Source organism: Puma concolor, chromosome F2 (assembly GCF_028749965.1).
Source record: "Puma concolor isolate L17-30 chromosome F2, mPumCon1.1.hap2, whole genome shotgun sequence".
In the NCBI taxonomy this organism is placed as follows: domain Eukaryota; kingdom Metazoa; phylum Chordata; class Mammalia; order Carnivora; family Felidae; genus Puma; species Puma concolor.
The window spans coordinates 82,459,722-82,482,754 of NC_141684.1; the positions used below are offsets into that span (position 1 = coordinate 82,459,722).

A 23,033-nucleotide genomic window follows, 5' to 3' on the forward strand; every position below is an offset into this window, starting at 1 on the left:
ACAAATAAATGGAGTAAGTGATTCCATGAAATAAAAGGTGTTTTACCGCCTATGTATTTTCTTAAAATTTTAGATTCTTACATAGATGGACCTCGACACCATTTTCCTGCCTTGTGCTTTGATTTTGTAAAAATTATGGTTTTCTGATTATGAAGTAGGAGAGGTTCGCTGAAGACCATTTCAGAAGTTTAGGAAATTAAAAAATAAAATGTTCATGAATACTCCGGTATACATTCTTTCAGGCTTTCTGAAGGCATTTGTAAGTATAGCTATACTTTTGCCCAGAGTAGACCTATAGATTTTTTTTAGATGATCACGTTGAAAATGCCCTTTGTCAAAAGCTTTTTTTTGATGGACCTCCCGCTCATGGCATTTTCTCAGGTCGACTTCTATTTGCCTACAGCCTGACGTGCCATGACCACCTGGTCCATCACAACAGACTTGATTAAGCTCCTCCCCGTCACTGACATTTTGGTTGTTCCCACGTTTTTTTGGTTGGTTGGTTGGTTGGGTTTTTTTTTTTTTTTTTTTTTACAGTTAATTTCCAAAGTGAACTGTCCTCGTAAATAAATCTCTTCACATGCATCAGTGCGGGCTTACTCGGGGTACGTGTGTAAAAGCGAATGTTGGGTTAGGGGCCTGGCTTTGGGGTTTCTGCCGTGCCTGGTGCCCAGTCTGCCCGGTCCGCTTCTCTGGGGTGCACCTTCTTTTAACGTCTTCGCGGATGTTGTGGACCATGATTGACCATGGTTTTGAGTTATCATTTAGGGAACTATTCTTCTACACCTGCACCTGAAATTGGTACTGTACCTTGTATAAAAAGTGACTTACATGTGAATGACCCTATTTTGTTACTTGACATTATTTAAAACTGGAAAAGCCTTTTTAAAATTTTATTATTTTTTTAAATGTTTTTTTTATTTATTTTTGAGACAGAGACAGCACGAGCAGGGGAGGGGCAGAGAGATGGGGGAGACAGAGAATCCCAAGGGCTCTGAGCCGTCCGCACAGAGCCCGGCGCGGGGCTCGAACTCACGGAGTGTGAGCTCACCACCCGAGCCGAAGTCGGAGGCCCGACCGACGGAGCCACCCAGGCGCCCCGGAAAAGGCCTTTTTAGATACGCCCGAGTAATTTCGGTGGAACTTAAGATGGCGTCAGCACTTGACTGTACGGACTCGCGAGCTCCGTGTGAGAGCGCCCCGCCCTCGCCCCGCCCACGCCCTCGCCCCGCCCTCGCCCCGCCCCGAATACTACAGACCACACCCCCTACGCTGTTCCGCCTCGTGTCCGCCCAAATCATTTCCGTCTGTGCCTGTGTCTGGATTTCCGGTTTCTCTCACTTGTCCTGCTGCGACAACTCATAAATGATCTTCACACTGACCATCCTCCCAGCTCGATAGCAGGGCCATCCGAGGACACAGAGCACCTTTGAGGAAACAGCCTCTTTCCTCTCGCTCCGAGCTCGGCGGCCTCCTCCGGGCCTTGCCTGCCTGCTGCCGGCTTGCCCTGACTTCACCCCATCCCATTCTGCCTGCCTCTGGGTGGCTGGGGCGGCACCGTGGATGAGCAGTTTGAGTTGGAGGACCGAACGTAGCCTTCCTCCCACCGGCTCCTCGGAACGTTGGCTTCCCTTCTCCCACTGCCCTCGGGTGACCAGCAGAAAGCCAGCCGGGCCCCGGTGGGACAGACACGCTGCCTCGCTCACAGCGTGCAGAGAGTCTGTTTGGGAAACAATCAAGCACATGTCTCAGACTACAGGATTTAGAAACTACCCCCGAAAACTGGTAGTCCCGCATTCTTAACCTGCAGATAGCTTTGTGTACAAGATCGCACTTGCTAAGAAGCCAAGCCTGCAATTGCTTGCATAAAGTCATCCACAGCGTTCACCAGGTTCCCACCTTGCGAGGGTGAACACAGCGCGAGTTGGGTTACCCTGCCGTCACCTCACTCGTGCCTGCGACAGCCGTGTTGTGTCATCCCCTTCACTCCCTGGAAGCACAGTGACGGCCCCTCTCCTGCCCTTCACCCCTCCCCCCAAAAGTTATGTCATTTTTAATTAGAGGACGTGGTTAGAGGGAGTTAGAATGAAATATACTTCGAAACTGTGGGGACAGCCGTGTCTGGGAAAGGCTACGCGGAACAGCTCCTTGGACGGCCCAGTTTTGCTGACTGCATTTAATCTGTGTCCGTTCCCTCGCAGGATTCCACCCCCGCCACCCCAAGTCTTGCACAGTCATCCAGAGCGGATGGTAATTCTCACCTGGTGTGGCCAAGAAAGGATGGCCATTGCATTTGACACGCAGAGATTATTATAAACAATCTGTAATGAAATAGAAACTTAACCTATGCATACGCTACCTACACTTTAGCAAGTCTTGAGGATTGGCTGGTAATATTTCAAAAAGAGGGAGAAACGATACATGTGTCTTTCCTGATTCAGTGACCATGTTCTCTGTTAGGGTGAAGCAGACGATCTCTTTAAGTGTTTTCCAGTCTCAGTTACTCCTGAAGGAGAAGCCAAAATACATACCAAGCAAATCAACGTCCCCTTCTCATGAGATATCTTCTCAAGGAAACTTGCTCAGTTTCAAACGAGGGGGGAAAAAAGGCAGGAAATTTGCTGCATGCTTCCACACTTGAAACGTCTTTATCAGAGTGCCATTAACCTGAGCAGCGGTTAACGGCTCACAGTTCCATCATTGGTAATTTGTGGCTTTCTGTGTACCTCCTGCCTCCTACCTAATCCGTCAAGAAAATATTCCTCCCCCTAAGACACACATCCTCTTGTTTATTTTTACCTCCCTCCTGCCTGTTGAGCTCCACACTACTCCTATTATGTGGCCCCAGCCAGACTCACAGAGAGTTCCCTGGGTGAGAAGCTTGTCAGCTTAAAGGGCATTTGAATAAATTGGGTGAAATACAGGCTGTCCTCCCCTTCACCCGAGGTGCACCTTCCCGTCTCCTGTCCCTGTCTCCAGAGTCTTCATGTGGACCGAGGCCATACCTCAGCCAAGAGCCGGGCAACAGTGAGCCTGAAGATGGCCAATGGCTTGGAAGGAAGCAGAGGAATTTACAAGTTCTCCCTTGCGAGAGACATTGAGAGCTTGAGTCACCACCTCCTGGTAGGAGTGATTAGCTCCAAAGCCCAAAGCACTCCCGAAGAGTAATTAAAACCATTTGGTCAAGTCTTCCTTAATGAGTCCTTCAGAAATGCAATATAGTGGGCAAGTGGGATAAAACCGTCCTGGCAATCTCAATAACACATTATACAAAAATCCAATGAGCACTTTTGTTCCAGGTATTATGATAAGCACTCTACATTTACTATCTCACTCATTTCTCACAACCGTCCTAAGAGGTAAACATAAACATCAGTTACTTCTTTATCCTGCAGATTGAGGAAATAGGAGTGTAAGAAAATCAAGAAACTCTCTCCACGTCCTACCCTGGTAAAGAACAAAGCCAAGACTCAGGCTGCATTTAGTTCTAACATTGAAGATCCTTCTCTGAAGCAGTATGTGTTCTTGCCATACATCCCCCTGATGTTTGAAATAACTGAGCACCCCTGCTTCCTGAAGAGTCTTCGGAGCGCCCCTTCATGGCTCCCTGGAAGTGTTGGGTATGTGGCATGCCAGGAAGTGAGATGTTGACAACTCTCTCCAGGGCACGGTCCTCATCGGAAACACCTTGGAGTTTCCTTCCTTTAGTTGCAGTCTCCGATTTGGATGCAAAGGTGTGCCTGTGGTTGGTACCAATAGGAATCTAGACATTGGGCTGGGACCTTGCCTTGTCAAAGTCCACCTGTGGTAAATGGGGTTCATGAATGGTGGCCGGGCCCTCAGACCTTGTGACTCCATGGTCAGCAAAGGGGGAAAAGTGAAGTGAGGGTCAACGAACAACAGAAGGAGAAATCAGAGCCTGAGACCATTGCTGGTTTGTGAGGAGAAAGACAGAAGTCCTTCCAGAAGGAGAGGAAGGGCAGGGCCCCTCAAATGGAGAAGGACAAAGAATGTTTCTTGGGCCATCTTGGGTGATGCCAAAGAAAGACGTCCATCTGAAGAAGATGCCAGTGATGAGAGACTATCACCGGCAATTATGATATGGCCCTTACTGGGTGCCAGTAACTGGCCCAAGGAGGCTAATCAAGGTGTAGCTGGATTTGTAGCCCAGCCCCACTGTGTTGTAGCTCCGACTGACTCTAATTGTCACAAGGTATCACATGGCCTTGCATAGGTTGCATGAACCTAAAATGTCTGATGTAAATAGGGGCGCCTGGGTGACTCTGTTGAGCGTCCCACCGGCTCAGGTTTGTGAGTTTCAGCCCATCGGGCTCACTGCTATCAGTGCAGAATCCACTTCGGATCCCCTGTCCCCTTCTCCCTCCGCCCCTCCCCTTCTCACACACACTCTCTCTCTCTCTCTCTCTCTCAAAAATAATACATAGACATTAAAAAAAAAAGTCTGATATAAGTGAAAGGTGGTGTGTATATTGGTGGGGGCCACCATGGTTATCTGTCATCCAGACCAAAGATACTGAGAGAGGAAGGAGATGCTCATAATTACAGTGGGACAGTGTCATCCCAGGCAAAGCCATATGCATGCCACCCATTTATAGGCTACAGATTACTCAAATTACATTTCATGTAAAATGGGGATAATACCAACTCTTGGTGTCTCCACCTCACAGGGTTTTTGTAAGAATTGCATGAGCTCATGTCTACGGTATCATTTTGTAAACTGTGAAGTATGATATAAATACATAGATTGATATTGGAATGCGCTAGACAGTGGAACACACACCCTGCATTGGGACATGTTTGTGTTCTCAGTAGGAGCTCATATACGATGAGTCAATAAGAACATCAACAACCTGGAAATGAGAGGCATTTGACCACATGCTTGACATTGCTCAAGCCACTCAGCCAGTTAAAGAAAGCTGAAGGATGCCTCTAAAAATATCTTTAGTAATCTAATGTATTTACAGAAACGAATCTCATGAAATTAGGACAAAACTTCAGTGCAACCAACACTGGAATTCTCATGATTGGAGTTAGTGTTAGTGAAATTACCTCTCCTGTGAGCACACACACCCACCCACACCCTCACTCACTCACTCACACACACACACACATCTCTCTTAGACTCACAGACATACACATGGTAGTTTATTCTATTTAACAGACACATCAGAGTGTCTTGAATTTCTCTCTCATCCAGTCAAGATAACCACGAATTCTAAGGCCATCGGCGCCATACTGTTAACGTCTACAGTCGTGATTAATGACATTCAAGGCTTGATGTGTTTGTTACGCTGGCTCTAACGTGCTGACGTATTAGAGAGAACTTAACAAGATGCGTGGTTTGTGTGAATGCACAGGAGTCAGAAACCCGTGAGTAAACATGAACTTACATCCATGTGTGAGCTCCAACTAGCCAAGCTCACACCTTGGTCCACATGCTGTGTTCTTAAATTGGATAGTGTAAATTTGACTAAGGGCAAAACAGGCTTCTGTCCTCCTTGAATTTCTAAATATCACTGTATGTTGATGCGTGCACATGCAGAAAAGAATACAGCAGCCTTAGGAATTACCGTCAAATTATTTACTAGGAAGGGGACGCACCCTCCTTCTTTCCAAGGACCCTGAAGATCATGTCTGGATTTATGCATCATGTGTGCACGGTGCTATACCCAATGTCTGCAGACTATACGCCGGGCAGCAAAAGGGACATGGAAAAGGGATATGGGACAGGGAGAGAGAAAGGGATAGGGACATTGTCCCTACCCGCCAGGAGCAAACCATCTGGGAAATGAGACTTGCTGTTGTCCCGGAAAACAGGAGAAGGAGGTTTCCTCCTGGAAAGGAGGAGGAAGAGACGGAAACTAAAATAAGATGAACTGAGTAGGAGCAAAGGTTTCCCTGGAGTGACTTCTTTCAAAGAAAACAGAGGCGAGCAGGAGAGTGAAGGGGGTTAGCGCTCGTCCCTCTTTTTTCACGTTATTACAGAAGATCCCAAGTCGGAGAGCAGAGGCACGGCCTCCCTCGCGGAGCGTGTCGGGAAGTCCGAGGACTGGAGGCGCTGTCGTCAGGGCAGAGCAGGATGCGGAGCAGGCCGGGGCCTGCACGCCCAGCACGAGGTATGTGACTGAGAGGCAGGGAGCTGGCCCGCGGCAGGTGCAGCACAGCCAGGGCCCGGCGGCCCCGGGAAAGGAAAACCTGCAGGTGCAGTTGGGACATGTCCTGAGCCTCCAAAGCCACGCGTTTTTCTGAATAGCTGTCCTATCTTCATTGTCTGCCTGCAAGATTATGGTTTGCGGTGGGAGGGGTTTGGTGGAGTTTCCAGCTCTGGCGGCTTTGATGACACACGCGGGCTGCTCCAAAGTGAGGTGCAGTCGCAGAGGGCAGAGACCCGGCAGGACAGTGTCCGTGGGGCGGGGGGGACTCGCCCACCCACCCCGCACAGCCCCGCTGGCCCTGGGAGGGCTCCCCTTTCCCCAGAGCCTGCGGTGGAGCCGGGGTTTGCCGGCTCCCACTCAGCCCTGCCCTCCCGTCCTCCACACGGGGCATCTCTTTCCTTCCCCCCTCAGCCATCCTTGGGCTCCGTGACTCCCGCAGCCCCCCCCCAGAACTCAGTGCTCGAGAGGCCTAGAACTCCCGATTGCCACCCGCAGCCTCTCTGCACATCCCGGGAGCCAGCACAGCGTCACCACCGCTGCTGTGGCTCAGTGTCCTTTTTTAAAGGTCCTCTCGGCCACTCTCGCCACCTGTGAGCAGAGGCAGTTTTGCAGAGAAGCCACTGTCCCGTTCAACTGGAAAGAGGAGAACTCCCAGTACGTGGTCAAGGAGAAACTCCCACCCTGTCCAGAGAGGTCTGTTAGAAAGGGGGGTGGGGAGGGCAGGATGTGTTAAATGTGAGAGTGTATTTTTAGAAATTTCAGTCACAGAGGCATAGCAGTTGCTGTAGCAATGCCCATGACCGAAGGAACGAGGAGAGTGTGAGGGAAAGGAATTGCTCTCTGACCGGATGTGCAACCAGGGGAAAGATCTAGTGAGGCAGAAAAGGCAGTGCTGCGGCATGAAGAGGCCTCCAGAACAACAGTTCGAGAAAACAGCAAGGAACATTCTGGTCCTTTCCCTAGCAGTACCCCCGAAGAGCCACGCAAGCCACGGCACAGCCCACGGCAGTGTGGCTGGAGAGAGGCCAGAGGGAGGCGAGGGTGAGCCGTGTGGAGGTGCGGCTGGAGGGGGGCCGACGAGGCCACCGGGACAGCGAGAGGCAGGCAGGTGTCCCGTGAAGCCGCGTGCTGGGGAGGCCCTGCACATCTGCTTGGATCCTTCCTCCCACGTCCTGGCCTGTGGGGCTCCGGGAGGGCAGACAGCAGCATCCAGGCGGGTGGGGAGAGGGGCACCCACGGAACGGGGCGAGGGATTACTCGGGCTTGAATTCCTCCTTTCTCAGGTGACTGCGTTCTGGCCGCCCCACACCTCCCCCTCTCATTCTTGGCCTGCCTCCGTCCACCTGGGGCACGCAGGCGGAGGCTCCAACCGCATGCCCTGTCAGGACCTGTTGCTTCCAGGGGAAGAATGCAGGAATAGCAAATCCTTTCAGATGCTGAAAGGGGAGAGCCCTGCTCTGGAGGCTGCGAGGGTGTGAATGGTTATAGCACAAAGTCAGAATACAGAACAGTTTGAGACTGGACCCCAGGACGCGGGGAGGGGGGCGGGAGGCCCGGGGAGTTGGACTGAGGCTTTTGTAGCCTTGAACGCGAAGAACCAGAGGTGGTGGAACTCCTTTGTCCCGCAGCCCCACGGGAGCAGGTGCAGCACAGCACCCCTCTTTGTTTATTGTTTTTAGATTTTTAGATGTTTATTTATTTGGGGGGGGGGAGAGAGAGAGAGAGAGAGAGAGAGCACAAGCAGGGGAGGGGCAGAGAGAGAGGGAGACACAGAATCCAAAGCAGGTTCCAGGCTCTGAGCTGTCAACAGAGAGCCTGATGCGGGGCTTGAACTCATGAACCCTGAGATTGTGACCTGATCTGAAGTCGGACGCTTCACCGACTGAGCCCACCCAGGCGCCCCACAGCACCCCTCTTTAGCAAGGCCTTTGCTCCTGTTTGAGTCGGAGGGACCCTGGGACTTGTGCTTTGTCCCACCCCAGAACCCAGAGCTGCACCCCCAGGATCAAGCAAGCATGACTTCTGGTAGGGCCACTGGGCAGCATGCCAGGAATGGGGTACCCTCCTTCCGAAACCATGCACAGCACCCCACCCCCGTAGCCTTTGCATATACCTGGAAAGGTCACACAGCCAGGGTTCAGCGTGGGCTCTACAAGCCAGGCAGGGCTGAGCACTGCTCCCACCATCTGCCCACGTGGCCCAGGACAGACGCCTTGACCGCTCTGCCTTACTTTACACGACCGTAAAGTTTAATTTAATCCAAATGCCGGTCTAGTTTTGTGGGGGTCAGCAGAACGTCTGCCGCAGAGGGTTTAAACATGTGAATAGATTAAAAACACTTAGGGTGGTGCCTGGCACATAATAGATGCTCAATAAATGTGAGCTCCTGGTATTATTCGGTACAGATGACTTATTATGTAAACATTGCATGCTTTGGCTGCACTTCGTGAATCTTCTTATTCGGTGTCATGATTTCAAGAGTAGCCGTACGATCAGTCAGTTGGTCCCTTGGTTACCCCTTACAGCATTCAGACGGCACTGAGTGTGGGCCACCAGCCGCCAATCTGTTGCACTTCTGAGCAGGACTGGAATTCTTCCAGGGGTCGGCGTCCTAAGGGGGCGTGCCTGGAAGGGGCCAAGGCAGGTGCATTTCAGCCACCGTTAAACGGTGATGAAGATTCCTCAGTATACGAGGCAAAATACCTTCCCTACAAGCAAACATAATATAAAAACAGGGAGGGGGACAAAACACAAGAGACTCTTAAATATGGAGAACAGAGGGTTACTGGAGGGGTTGTGGGAGGGGGCGTTGGGCTAAATGGGGAAGGGGCATAAAGGAATCTACCCCTGAAATCAGTGTGGCATTATAAGCTAACTAATTTGGATGTTAAATAAACAAACAAACAAACAAACAAACAAATAAAAATACCTTCCCTACAAAAGTTCTTAGCTAAGAATGGAAGCATCCTAGGATGCTAACTCCTGGTCATAATCTGAATCCTTATTGGTTGAACACGCAGGGGATTTCTCCTTACAAAAATAGTATCCTAGAGGCACACAGGCTACTTCTTTTTTTTTTTTTTTTAAATTTTTTATTTTTTTACATTTTATTTTTATCTATTTTTGAGAGACAGAGAGAGACAGAGCACTAGTGGGGGAGGGGCAGAGAGAGAGGGAGACACAGAATCCGAAGCAGGCTCCAAGCTCCAGGCTGTCAGCACAGAGCCCGACGCGGGGCTCGAACCCACGGACTGCGAGATCATGACCTGAGCTGAAGTCAGACACTTAACTAACTGAGCCACCCAGGTGCCCCAGGAATCCTTTTTCACATCTATTACTAACCACGAAACCACAATCCATTACTATGGGAGCTTCAGTGTGCTTTCTTATCTGGCCCAAATTTAAGCTGCCGTTGCATGTGGTGTGTGCGTGTGTGTGCGCGCCCACGAACGTGCTCATCCGCACACACCTGAACTCACCTGTCCGCACAGCGAGGCTTTCTTCCCTCTGAGTCTCTCAGGTCTCCGCTGCCCAGCTCCACCTGTCTTTGCACTGACTTGAATGCCTCCAGATTATCGTGTGCTTTTCTCTTCCTGCCGATCTCTCCCCTTGTTAACCATTTCTGGTGATTTCATGGAAGATGATGTGGAAATAAACCCCACACGGGGCTCAGAAAATAAAGGCGAGCTGGACACAGTCTTGGGATCACAGCAACAGATACGCCTCCGGGACTTTGACCACAGCCTTCAGACCAAAATCTGTCCTGGTCACCGTCTCCCTGAGGCCCATCCACAAAAGCAGTGCCCTTCTGGGCTCCAGCCTCAGCGGACACAGGGGGGCAGCCAGCTGCCTCGTGCCCCGTGCCCAGTGCCGAGAGGACGGGGAAGGAAAACCCGAGTCAGCCAGGCCACACAACTCTATATGGTTACGCAAGTGAGTTCCTTGAATCCTGCTGCTTAGAAGAAACCCGTATCCTTGAAAAATATAAACGGTCAACAAAAGAGTGCCAATCTGGGGCTACAACAGGAGCGTATACAGAAGTGTGGACTGCTGGCTGTCCGCGGCCGATGCCAAGCCAGGTGCACGTGAGGGGAAGAGGGAAGGAGATAAGAGAAGAGAAGACGAGGGGAGGCAAGAGGGAGAAAGGTAAACGAAAGGAAGAGGAAAGAACGGCATGAGCCTCAGCCTTATCTAGGGATTGCCAGGTGTGTGGTCTAGGAAAACAGAGCCGTGTTTTACCTTCTCTAGGAAAAGCCACTTCTGACGGACACGAGGGGGAACTAACTCAGTGCAGGCTCCAGGAATAATAAACAGACCAGACTTGAGGCTGTGTAGGGAGCAGAAAGTGGCCGCCTTGCTCCCAGTAGTGTCCCCGTGCATCCCACGCTCGTGGCACATGGCCCAGCTCGATAAACCGGGGGCGGGTAGGATGACAAAGAGCTCCTGGGAATGAATGACCTGTTTTCAGGTCACCCTATCCCCTGGTCACAGCAGGAAGGACACAGGGTGCTGGAGGTGAGCACAGGGATGGGAGGGCACAGAGCGCGCCCCTCGACCGCAGGATGGAGTCTCCCTGTTCGGGCCCGTGCTTCAGCACAGGTGCAAGTGCGTGTTCACCTCAGGGCGCCCCCTTCTCTCTAGAAGGCGGATCTGGACATACCGAGGACCCATTTGGCCGCAGAGCATCTGTACTCTGCTGCCCGTAGAGGGGCAATAGCTCTCGGGGAGCTAGAATGCAGGGTCTCGGGCCCCACCAGCCCGGCTGAGTAGGAACCCTCCTTTCCCTAGATCCTGCAGAGAAGACTAGGCATGACTGAGAAGCTCGGCTCTGGAGATGAACCAAGCATGACCCTCAGGACCGGTAAAGGCTTTGCAAACATCACACATTGCAAAAGAAATCACTCATCTGACCTACAGAAATGAAAACCAAGGTTCGATTTCACTGCACAAGTCCTAAACGAACAACAAAACTGGGCAGTTGATTTCATCCAAATGCCAGTCTGATTTTGCTCGTAGCCAAAAAAGTTAAAAAAAAGGTTGGGGGGGGGGGGTTGGGCAATGGTCTTTCTTGCAGCCAGAAATGATTTGGTAAGATGTGAAGAAGAACGTCTTGATAGATCATCAGTCCAACAATAGCATATGTGTTTTCCCTTGCAGGAATGTTCGAAGCCAGCCTAAGGACAGCAGTCTGGATAGCTGAAACGATCATGGGCTTATAGACGGGAAGGAATGGAGCTGATACGATTTTGAAGGCCTCCCAGTAGACCCAGCGTTGAAAAGATTTTACCTCAATGTGTACATCCAACGGACCCAGCGTTCCCTCTTGCCTTTCGTGCACATACACGGACCCTCACTCGGAAGGTCAGGAGCGACACAGGGGCTGCTGAGGACGTCCCAGAAAGCCCCCTGCTCTGTCACAGCCTCCCTGCAATCGCCAGCATCCTTTGGCGTGTTGAACAGCACGGGCCTCATCCTCAGTAATTTGTGGCTTGCTATGTACTCACGCCATGATTTAATCCCTCAAGAAAATATTCCTCCCCCTAAGACACACATCATCTTGTTTATTTTTACCTCCTCTTGCCTGTTCAGCCTACACTGCTCCTATTATGTGGCCCAGCCCCCCGCCCCCCCAACACACACAGTGTTTCCTGCATGAGGGGGTGTCAGGAGGAGGGACGTTTGAACAAATGGGTAAAACCTGGTTTCCTCTCTCCCTTTTGCCTGACACTCACTTCACAGCCTCCAGCTCTGTGCCACCATCGTCCAGGACTGTCCCCACCTGCCAGTCACGCATGGCTGCAGTGTCGTCCCAGCCCTACACAAAATAGGAGTTCGAAGGAAACACAAATGTCTAAGTAAAAAAAAAAAAAAAAAAAAAAAAAAATCCACTGAAGCACATAACAAGACTTTAAACTCCTGTCATTAGAGAATATTTTCATTACTTTCATCACTACCTGGGCCAGGAAAGTTATGGCATGTGCTTAACCATTAGTAGCAAAATCTTCACATTGTTCTAGTGCTAAGTAACACATCACAGAAGCGGTATTACTAAAAGCCATCCAGGCAAATCCTCACTAGTGAGTCAGACAGGTAGTTCACAGAGCTCAGAGGAGTGGGGCCATCTGTGACTTAGTGGAACAGCCCACCGCCCCTCCCTCGTGCATGCACACGGCTGAAGAGTTTGACACGGCCAGTTCTTTCTTGGTGTCTCCCACCACGTCTTTCCGAACAATCCCATTCCTGTAGATTTCTCCTAGAGTTTGCAACAAATTCTGAAATTTTCAAAACAGGTAGGGTAGCAGATGGCGTTTGGTTTCACAAAGAGCTGATCGATGCGTTCCGACAGCAAAGCACAACCGGCCCCTTCCCCAAGAAGCCTGTGAGCCCTCCCAAGTTCCTGTTTCCCCGACTGGGGTTATCTCTCTTCCAAGATCACCCACAGCTTAAACCGATGTATATCAGATCGGTTTGCTTCGTGGAAAACCATCATAAGGACAGGAACCGACAAGCAATGGATCGGACAAAGACAAGTGAGGGCCCACCGTGGACTATGGCAAGGAGGGGGCCAAGAGAGTGGTGCTCCTCTCTCTTTTTTCACGTTATTACAGAAGATCCCAAGTCGGAGAGCAGAGGCACGGCCTCCCTCGCGGAGCGTGTCGGGAAGTCCGAGGACTGGAGGCGCTGTCGTCAGGGCAGAGCAGGATGCGGAGCAGGCCGGGGCCTGCACGCCCAGCACGAGGTATGTGACTGAGAGGCAGGGAGCTGGCCCGCGGCAGGTGCAGCACAGCCAGGGCCCGGCGGCCCCGGGAAAGGAAAACCTGCAGGTGCAGTTGGGACATGTCCTGAGCCTCCAAAGCCACGCGTTTTTCTGAATAGCTGTCCTATCTTCATTGTCTGCCTGCAAGATTATGGTTTGCGGTGGGAGGGGTTTGGTGGAGTTTCCAGCTCTGGCGGCTTTGATGACACACGCGGGCTGCTCCAAAGTGAGGTGCAGTCGCAGAGGGCAGAGACCCGGCAGGACAGTGTCCGTGGGGCGGGGGGGACTCGCCCACCCGCCCCGCACAGCCCCGCTGGCCCTGGGAGGGCTCCCCTTTCCCCAGAGCCTGCGGTGGAGCCGGGGTTTGCCGGCTCCCACTCAGCCCTGCCCTCCCGTCCTCCACACGGGGCATCTCTTTCCTTTCCCCCTCAGCCATCCTTGGGCTCCGTGACTCCCGCAGCCCCCCCCAGAACTCAGTGCTCGAGAGGCCTAGAACTTCTGCTTGCCACCGGGAGCCTCTCTGCACATCCGGGGAGCCAACACGGCGTTATGGCCACTGCCAGGGCGCAGGACCTCAACCTCTCTAGGAGGGCTCTCCTCTGTTCTGATGTCTACATGACATTGAAAACTTACACTGGGACCCCTGCCCCTAACACACAGCTTCATTCGGCCCTGTGCTTCTCCAAAAGCCTTTGATCCTTAGACAGTGTTAATACTGCTGTCTGTAATTTTATCAAAAAATGGGAAACATTGCCTGAAGCTAAGCCACCTAAACTTTAGAAGGTAAAGGTGAAGTTCAATAGCATCATCATCACCATTTACTGTCTTAAACCACCTCAGTACTATGAAAGGGAAGCTCAGGCTTACGACTTCAGCCCTCAGAGGGGAGGCCCAGCCTGGCCTCCACATGGTTCGGTCTCTAGCCGAGGCCTCAAGTCGGCCTGCTGTCACTCTCTGCTATATTCTTTTTTTCTATTTACTTCTTTCTTGGGTTTTTCCTTCTACCAGCATGTAAATGCAGGAACGTGTAGACCTTGTCAGTGCTAAGGTTGTCTTCACTGACGCCACGCATAGTAGGCACTCAATAAATATTTGTTGAATGACTGAATCCCAAGACAGGTGCTATGGGAAAATCAATTTTTTTATATCGGATCTCAAAAGAGTTTGTGTCCTCAAGGTAGCGTTGTCTTTCGAGGAGGCTGATGTACACTATTATGTACTCAACAGTACAAAGGGAAGGCTGAACTAGCATTCCTTGGTCCGCAGCAGCCCTGAGGGCCTCTGATTTATTGTATGAAATCATGAGCAGGAGGCAGTGTTTTTATTCTACTCATCACCACCCGGGCCTCAGTAGCATCCTGTTCACTCGGCCAGCAAACAAAATTGAACACGGCCCCTTAGGGAATAAGATGAGTTATTCCCTCATGAGTGTCCCAGGGACACTCACGTACCTGGGAAAATTACAGGGGTAAACATTTCTTTGCCTGGAGAAGAGTTAGACCTGAGTCAAGGCCTTCCTGGAACTCTACACATGGAAGCTTATTAAGTGGAATATATCTTCCAAATAATGGAACAAAAGTAAATAGACTCCAGCTGAAGTGCAGAGTAAATTTGGTCTGACCGAAATGAAGGTTATTCTACTGATACGGCCACAGTGAGCTGTGGCAATCAGCTAAGGAACAAACATCGTTGTGAAACTTAAAAAACTGGCTTGTCCCATATTCTGTGATGGCTAAGATGAGCCCCTCCACGGAGGGGCTCATTGTTTCCAGAGGATGATGATTCTACTGCTGTTCCAAGCCCTGAGTAAAGGGAAAATGCCGAGAGGTTCGAATCTCATGGTTTTCAGTGCATGGCTAGCCACGAAATCTTAACTCCCAAAGGAAGGGAGTGTGTAATGTAGGTCGACAGGATTAGGGATTACATGGTAAGGGCTGCCCTGGCCGAGGAAAATCTTCCTTTCTTAGCAGTCATCTGTTGAATTTTAGAAATGGACAATTTCTAAGATGCGGAGAACGTGTGAGAGCAGTTTGGTGCTTCTGAAAGGTTGCCCGATTCTCGAACGTCCCGGAGGGCTTTCATAAGACAGCTAGCTGACTGTGCGAGTTCCTTCAGGCCACTGTTGCCATGATGCTCACGTAGCTGGCCCACCGGAGTCCTGTCACCTCCACTCCTGCTTCAGAAATGGCCTTCCTTCCACCTCGTCCTGCCTGACAAACTCCACTTACCCTTTACGTCCAATTTCACCTCCACTGCAAACCCTCCCGGTCTTGGCCAAGAGGTCTGCACCCCACCCCACCTCCAGTACGGGGTCCGTGGTGCAGACCTCTCTTATGGCATCACAGAACATTGAACTCATTTATCCACTTTGATTTCACCTGGGCCAGGGACCTAATTCACTTCAGTGCCTTCATCTGACATATGATAATTCTCCACTAAAGTGACAGATACGTGAAGAGTGTTCTCAGACCAAATTCATCAACTCTATGGAACGCTGACATTTCCCCAAAGGTACTCAGCCACTTACAACTTCCTCCTGGTGTACCTTTATACTCTACAAAAGATGAGCTCCTCCAGGAATAAAATGTGCCTATTCGTCTGCGTATGACTTGTTAATATCTCACCGATGTGAGGATTCTATATGCAGCCTGGGCAGCGTCTATAAAGCCGAAGGATTTGCAGAGGATAGAAGGGTGTCTGGATCCTCTAACTTAGAGCACCCCAGGAGTACTGCTAAGATCTAAAAACAAAACAAAACAAAACAAAACAAAACCTATTTGAATCCTTCTTTATGGGGCTTAAAATTCCAAATGGGAGAACAAAACACTTCTTCATTCAGGAGCTGACATAAGTGAAGAGTTCTACCTCCCATTTCCCCTTTCACCCACAATGCAATGCAACCACCAGCTCCTTGAGGATTCCTGTCTGTCTCGGGCTAACCTTGGGTTTTCCCATAATTGACAGTCGTAATGAGTGCTCATCACATGTACTGTGGAGCGTACAGCCACGTAGGGAAGCAATAGGTGGCTGACTATCTTAGGGAAAATTCCAAAATATGATTAGCATCAATACATCAATGAGTACATCTTATGAGTGCATCTCAACTCCGTTGACAAAGAGGCTGTTCGTCCTTGAAGCTTCACGTCAAATTCTACTTCCATGACACATCTCCAGCCCTAGGTTCATCAGCAAATAGCAAAAATTGAAAAAGAGAGCGGTGTCCAGGAATTCCCGTCTCTGTCCTTTGAATTCCTGACGCCATTTTGGATTTACCACCAATTGGCGCAGTTTGATAGATTCAAGGGACTGGAGAGCCTTATATTCCCCACCGCCCGCATGCATATTCGTATTTCGCATTAACTGGCACGGTGCCTTCCACGTTACACGTGTTCCATAAATGTTGATCAGCTGATTAATGAAAAGAACACACTGATCACTGATCTGAAGGGAACAGCGCCCAGGAAGCTGAAGACCAGAGTTTCTCATAAATAGGACTGTCATTTTTTAAAGTTATCCTGGCCACCAGGAACACAAATCCTCTCTCTCAAAAGTATTCATTGAAGAGCCACATCCTGAGTCAAATGGTTGGCAGGGCTGGTTAAATAGTATCTGTGCCCTAACCCAGGTAGCTGTAGGATTTTTATTATCTGTGTGGTATTTTTATACTTTGCAAATCACTTTTATATCCATGACTGCATTTGATCTTTACAGCCATCCTGGAAGTGGCTGGGGCAGAAGTGATGATGAATGGATGAATAAACTGAGGCGCAGAGAGGTCAGCAGACTTCAGCTCCAAAGTCTGTGCAAGAGAAATGGCTGTGGACAGGATCTCGGTGCTGGCCCAGAGGACCCCAGCGGCTTAGGAGGAAAAACGACGCCCAAGAGACAATGAACGCGAAAGCAGAGGCCTGACTAACGAGTAATGGAGCACAGAGGAAGGTCCGAAGACCAAACCCCCCAGACATGCGCTCTCCACCCAGAGAGTCGTCCTCACCCCGCAGGGGACCGCGTCCGCGGCACCCGAGCAAACACTCCAGCGCACAGACCTTCCCAGAGGCCGCAGGTTCTGAAGGGATGAAAGGGGCTTTGAATCCGTGCACCACGATAATTATGTTTGTTTTAATGGAGCGGTGGGTGCTTCTGTTGTGCTGTGTGCGCGGGCCTAATTATTCAAACGCAGCCATTAGTTCCCACACAACAGAGAGGACAGCAGATGTTAGAAAGATAGCATCTCTTGGCCATTTGCCCACCAAGACCGGCCACAAGGCCACTTCAAAAGCAGCAGCAACTCCTGCCAGGAGCATCCCACCACATGTCCTAAAACATCAGAGCCCGGAGTTGGCTTAAGACACCTGGAGGGAGATAGGGGTCAATGTGGCGGTGACAGCCTGTTTCCCCCCCCCCCCCCGCCCCCGCCCAGCCCTCAGGTAGACAAGGTGGCGTCTAGGCTGGTGAGCACAGAGTGACCTGGGCTGCCTGGAGCCCTGTGTCCGATGGCTGTTTTCACAGACAAGCAGCTCCCAACAGGACACAGAGCCTGTGTCAGGAACTCATTTCAAACCTGCGGGGCTGAAAGGAAATCATTCATTTGACCGGAGAACAAGACGTGCCCAGAAACCCATCCAACTTCTTGCTGCCACCACCAGGGAAAAGCATACATGTAACTAGCTGAGTTTGTGTGGCACGCTATTGCTCAAACTTGAGTGCTCAGAAGCAGGCACCAGCCTGCCTGCATTTTTCCTCTCCCGGCCCCGTGAGTAACAGTTAGGAAAACACAAAGGGCTTTAAAAAGTTCAAAGAATTCAAAAAAAAAAAAAAAAAAGTGACTGCATCACTATCATCACCAAACTGCCGAATATTTAAACTTCTGTAAACAAACACACAAACAAAAAGGGTTTTTAAGTTGAGAGACCATCAGGGATTTTGTTTTCTCTGCCTCAACCATAGCGAGGAGATTTCCCGGAAGTGGAGACCCTCAAGGCCTCAGTTTGTTTCCTACGCATCCGTCATGCACACACACACACACACACACACACACACGCACACACACGCACACACACGCACACACACACACACACACGCACACACACGCACACACACCTGTCTCTCCAATAACTGCCTGGAAACAGGAGTCGTGGAGACAGGAGACAAGGGCTCTGAGGAAGTACTCCTCTTGACAAAGAGTTCTGCCACCTTGTGTTGAATCACACCTCCCTCTGGCTTTTCTTCTCACTTCCACCAAATCATAGAAAGGATACCGCCCACAAAAATTGCAGTGCAAAGGGTTCTCGGTTAAAAACAAACAAAACAAAAGTGGGGGCGGGGCGGGTAATAGTGCCGTAATAATGAAGGAACCACACTGGGTTCCTTGTAGCACAGACAACGAAGCCAAGATTTGCCGTCACATGGAGACTTCCCCGTGGGAAGTGGAAGGAGCCGGTGAAAGGTGCTAAGGTCCCACAGGATGCCCCCTCCACAGCCACATGTGGTGGAAAACTCCTATTGGTGAGGGATTTCCCAGTTTCAGTGCATTGTGGGTTTTTTTTTTTTTTTTTTCGCAAGGGGAGACTAATAGAAAATCTAGGTGGGGAGGAATGCAGTCAAAGAGCTTGCTTCTCAGCTCAGGAAGAGGAACGTGAACTTCAGAAAGACCTATGTACTTACGAGGGTCTGGAAGTATATCAATTTGAAAAAATAAGCACGCATAATAAAAAACAAACAGTCAAAATACTAACAATGAGAAGTTACAAAGAGGGAGGGAGGCAAACCATAAGAGACTCTTAAAAACTGAGATGAACTGAGGGTGGATGGGGGGTGGGAGGGAGGGGAAAGTGGCTGATGGGCATGGAGGAGGGCACCTGTTGGGAGGAGCACTGGGTGTTGTCTGGAAACCAATTCGACAATAAATTTCATATTTAAAAAAGAGAGAGAAGTAGCATAAGCCCATTGGCATGGCTGGCTTTGTACCAACTGAAGCAAAGGAAAGTCAGTTGTGGCCCTTCACTAATGGGAGAAATGTGATACATCTGAAAAGGGTCTTGAAATAGCACCGACATTTGTATGTTTTTATATCTAATTTAATTTTATTTTATTTTCAAATTTTTCATTTAAGTCCTAGTTAGTTAACCCTGGGGTTGGGGGATAGGTGGAGACAGTGGGGTCCAGAGAGATCACGGGCCCATCCTGTAGACAGGAGAGTGTGGCCCAGATGGGGCCCGGACTCATAGCTAGCTCACAGATCTAGGACTGAGGAAAACATAGCGGAAGATTCTGATACTACCCTATTTTACAGACAAGGAAACTGGCACCAAGTAATGGGTCCAGGGTAATTCGGCCAACAAACAGCACAGAAGACACTGCTGTCTCCAGGGGGGCTGATGCCTTGTGTGCAAAGAAAAGCTCAAATCTCCACTGCTGCCCTACAATCAACGTGTGATTTCCCCGGCACGTCTCTTCTGAGCAAATACCATGTTCCACGTTTTGCCTCTTCGCTTTCCACACGAGCAAAGCCAGGGCACATGCACCTCCCACAGGAGTCGCTACAGCCATGGGCAAGGCCAGCAGCAGACTTTCTCAGACTTCGATGAAGAGACCGAAAAAGACGCTGTGGCCCCCAACACGGCTCCCCCGGGCTCGGTGGGCGGGCCTGACGGGCACTACCCGCGAAGGCTACAGCGCTCGTCCTCCGGGAGCCACGACCCAGCTAATCCTACAACTGCTCCTGAGGACCAGAGGCCAGCCCACACTCCTGTGTGGCGCCCGGGACCCCTATGACAGAGAGGATCATTGTCCACTGTCAGGCCTTGGAGGAAGCCGCCGGTCTGAGGGTGGGTTGAAGCAGGGGAGTGTGCCCTCCTTTGTGGGACCGGGTGTCAGGCCTGGAGACTCCCGGGCTGGGGAGGAGGCGAAGGCTGAGGGGTGGCAGTGAGCCGAGGGATGTGGGACTTCCCGTCAGTCCTGGAGTGCACCCTTAACCTCCTTGTGCGTGGCTTCTGTAAGGCCTATAAACTTTCTTCCCAGTGTAGTAAATGCACCAAATAACATAAATACGATTAAAGGAAAGCGATTATATGGAAATAGATTATATCCACGTGCCCCTTGGTTAGGACGTCATTAGGGAGCTCGAGTGACCTAAATGTGGCATTAAAAAGTACAGGTGGAAAAAAGGGGTAATATGGGATCCAACGTTGTAGTCTCAGACTGTCATGGGCCATGTGGCCTACCACTGCTGATAAAGGACACCTGGTTCCTACAGGATTCCGGGGTCAGAGCACCCGATTCAAACCAGCCAAGGCCTCTGAGCGTCTGCCGCGAGCCACTTAGGTTTCGGATTATACAGGAATGCCAAAGGTAAATAAATATGGCTTCTTAGTGCAAAGATATTTGTGTGGAATCACATTTCTCATAAGTTGTATTGCATAGGTTTGTTTTTATAGGACATTAACACATTATTTGTTTCAATATCATATTGCTTTTCTTATGAGGTACTCAGATCGTAAATAAACCAGAGGATATTCTCTCAGCAACAGAGAAATATGGGGGATCGGAGACTCGGTTTTCATCTCGTCTTCTATACCTCCGGTCGCGTTCCAGTGGCAAACACTTTCTGTTCCGTGAGTTTCCCAATGGAGTCTGAGAGCAGCCGGACGCACCTTGGGCCCCAGGGGGGTCATGAAGAGGCACATTTGCCAGGCCCACGCACCTGCTCACCTGCCCCTGGGGAGCTCTGCGCCCGAGAAGGGCCCATGCACATTCAGAGCAGCTAAGCACACAGGCGGGTCCAGGCCTGCAGCCGGTTGCCTCCAGTAATCACAGACCCAGACACACGGCTCCGTGGAGGAGCCAGGATGCAACGGCCACCCACACCCGGCCCCCACCACCACCGCCGGGACCCCTGCCTGCTGCGGCCCATCCCAAGCACCAGCACCCTCTCCCGGTGCTGGCCACGAGGCGCGGCCTGGATCCCCACGCTCTGTGGACCCCCGGTCCCCGGCCGGCACCGCCCCAGGGCCACAGGGGCTATGGTGGGGGCTCTGACCCAGGTGCAAGCCCCTGGGGGCTCCCAGCCAGGCGGGGAGCAGAGATCTCCTTGCACTTCTCCACAGCAGCTCTCTCAAGGGAGCCCTTTGCAGTTTACAGTGGCGTGCCTTGTTTGTGTACTATTCCATTCTTCCCAGCCCTGCTGGCCGTGGGGCCTGAGGTCCGAACAGAGGTCACAGAGGAAACTCACTTTCTGGTGAAGCTGATGCTGGTGTGAGCCCCTGCGGTGGCCTGGAATACCGCCCCCTCCCCCCGCCACCAGTCCCTCTACGGGGCCCGGCACTGCGGGCCCAGACTCCGCTTTAGGCCGTCTAGTTTTCAGAGCAGGCCTGAGCCGTTTTCTCCTCAGGATGACTTCCCACAGAGGTGGCTTCTGCTCATGAGGGACCGCAGCCTGAAGGTTTCTCTGCCCCCCTTGTGAGCCCCAGGGACGTCTGTACCCAAGTCGTACCCGTGTAAGGCCAGTCCCAGGTCTCAGTCTAAGCACCGGTGGTTCGTACATTCAAGAACTTAGGAAGAAGTGCTTGAGGGAGGAACCCCAGACAAAGTCCGAGCAACGTTCACACGCCGGGTGGGTCACTCCTCTTGTTTGGAGGGGACAGATGTCTCGTCGCCATGACAGTCGGGGTGCTGAGGGAATGAAAAGGAACAACAGAAGAAGGGATCCTGAGAGCAGGTTAGCTCAGGGAGACATTTTGCTTCTGTACTTTATCCTTCCGCAGAATGCAGCCAGGCCATCTACCTCTTTGGGGGAAGAGAGAGTCCCACAGAGAGTGTTGACGCGTGACTTTCCTACCCGTTGGTTTTATGATGCAGGCGCATCGAGGCAGGGGGCCCTCGCCAGGAGTGCGAGTAGACCTCCTGTGGCTGCTGTGGCTCCTGACACTGTCCCGCGGGGCTCCTGGCTCCGTGGTGAGGCCCAGACACCTGGGGTGCCTCCGTATAGGCTACTAGATAATCCTTGCCTAAAACCCCAGCTCTAAAGCCTTGGCAAAGTCCCCCCCTGCTTTCAAACATCCTTCCGTGTGTCGACGCTCCGGCCTGATGCTTCAACAGGACACACACTCCAAGCTCTTTGTGACAGCTCTGGCGGCTGAGCACTTGGCAAGACATCGGAGAGTCTGATCTCCTCCCATCCCAAAATACACGTGCGAAAGCGTGTGCACGTGCTGCAATGAACATGGGATGTGAACTTCTCTTCGAGATCCTAATATCACTTCTTTTGTATAAGTACCCAAAAGGGGCATTTCTGGATCATACGGGAACTCTGTTCCTAATTGTGGAACGACCTGGTATCTATCAACAGAGCAGCTGTGGGGCATGTGGAATATCAGTCCACCTTAAAGAAGGGAGGAGATCTTGCCATACGGGACAACATGGATGAACCTGGAGGACATTACGCTAAGTGACATAAGCCGGTTACTGAAGGATAAATGCCGCATGAGTCCCCTTCTATGAGATGCCTGAAGCAGTCAAACTCACAGAAAGTAGAATGGCGGCTGGCAGGGACTGGAGAGAGGGCAGTGGGGCATTGTTGTTCAGACGGCATAAAGTTTCAGTTTGCAAGACGCATACATTGCAAAGACCTGCTGTATCACATCGTGCTTACAGTTGACGCTCCTGTACCCTGCACTTAAAAATTCGCTAAGAGGGTAGAAGTCGTGTTATCTGTTTTTATCACACACACACACACACACACACACACACACCCCAAGCAAATGGAGGGACAGCTCCTGGCATGCCCTCTCCAGCCTTGCAGAACTTGAAGGCTTTGCTCTCACTGCTCTCTCCGTCTGGAAGCCCCTTTCCTCCTGCCCCACTTGTGAGGTGCACAGGACCTGATGCTCTGGTATAAGCAGAAGGTGCCCAAAGCCGTCAGGTGCCATGTCTCCAAGACCCCATCTACCGTGCAGGGCTGGAACACAGCAGGCGTCCGTCCCACCTTCAGGTCTCTCCGACCTGGGGAAGAAGAAGCTGCTATTGATGTCTGAGGGTTGTTTTGAGGAGAAAATAAGGAATTGATATCAATATGGTACGTACTGAGGACAGTGTTACCTATT

General features: G+C 51.0%; 1 long non-coding RNA gene across 1 annotated transcript; it reads left to right on the forward strand.

The window, feature by feature from the left end:
- The first annotated feature begins 5,987 nt into the window (after positions 1-5,987).
- LOC147572147 (uncharacterized) lies at positions 5,988-11,726 on the forward strand. Its single transcript, XR_015247029.1, has 3 exons — positions 5,988-6,137; positions 10,965-11,107; positions 11,334-11,726. It is a non-coding gene; the product is annotated as an uncharacterized LOC147572147 (long non-coding RNA).
- The last annotated feature ends 11,307 nt before the right edge of the window (positions 11,727-23,033 follow it).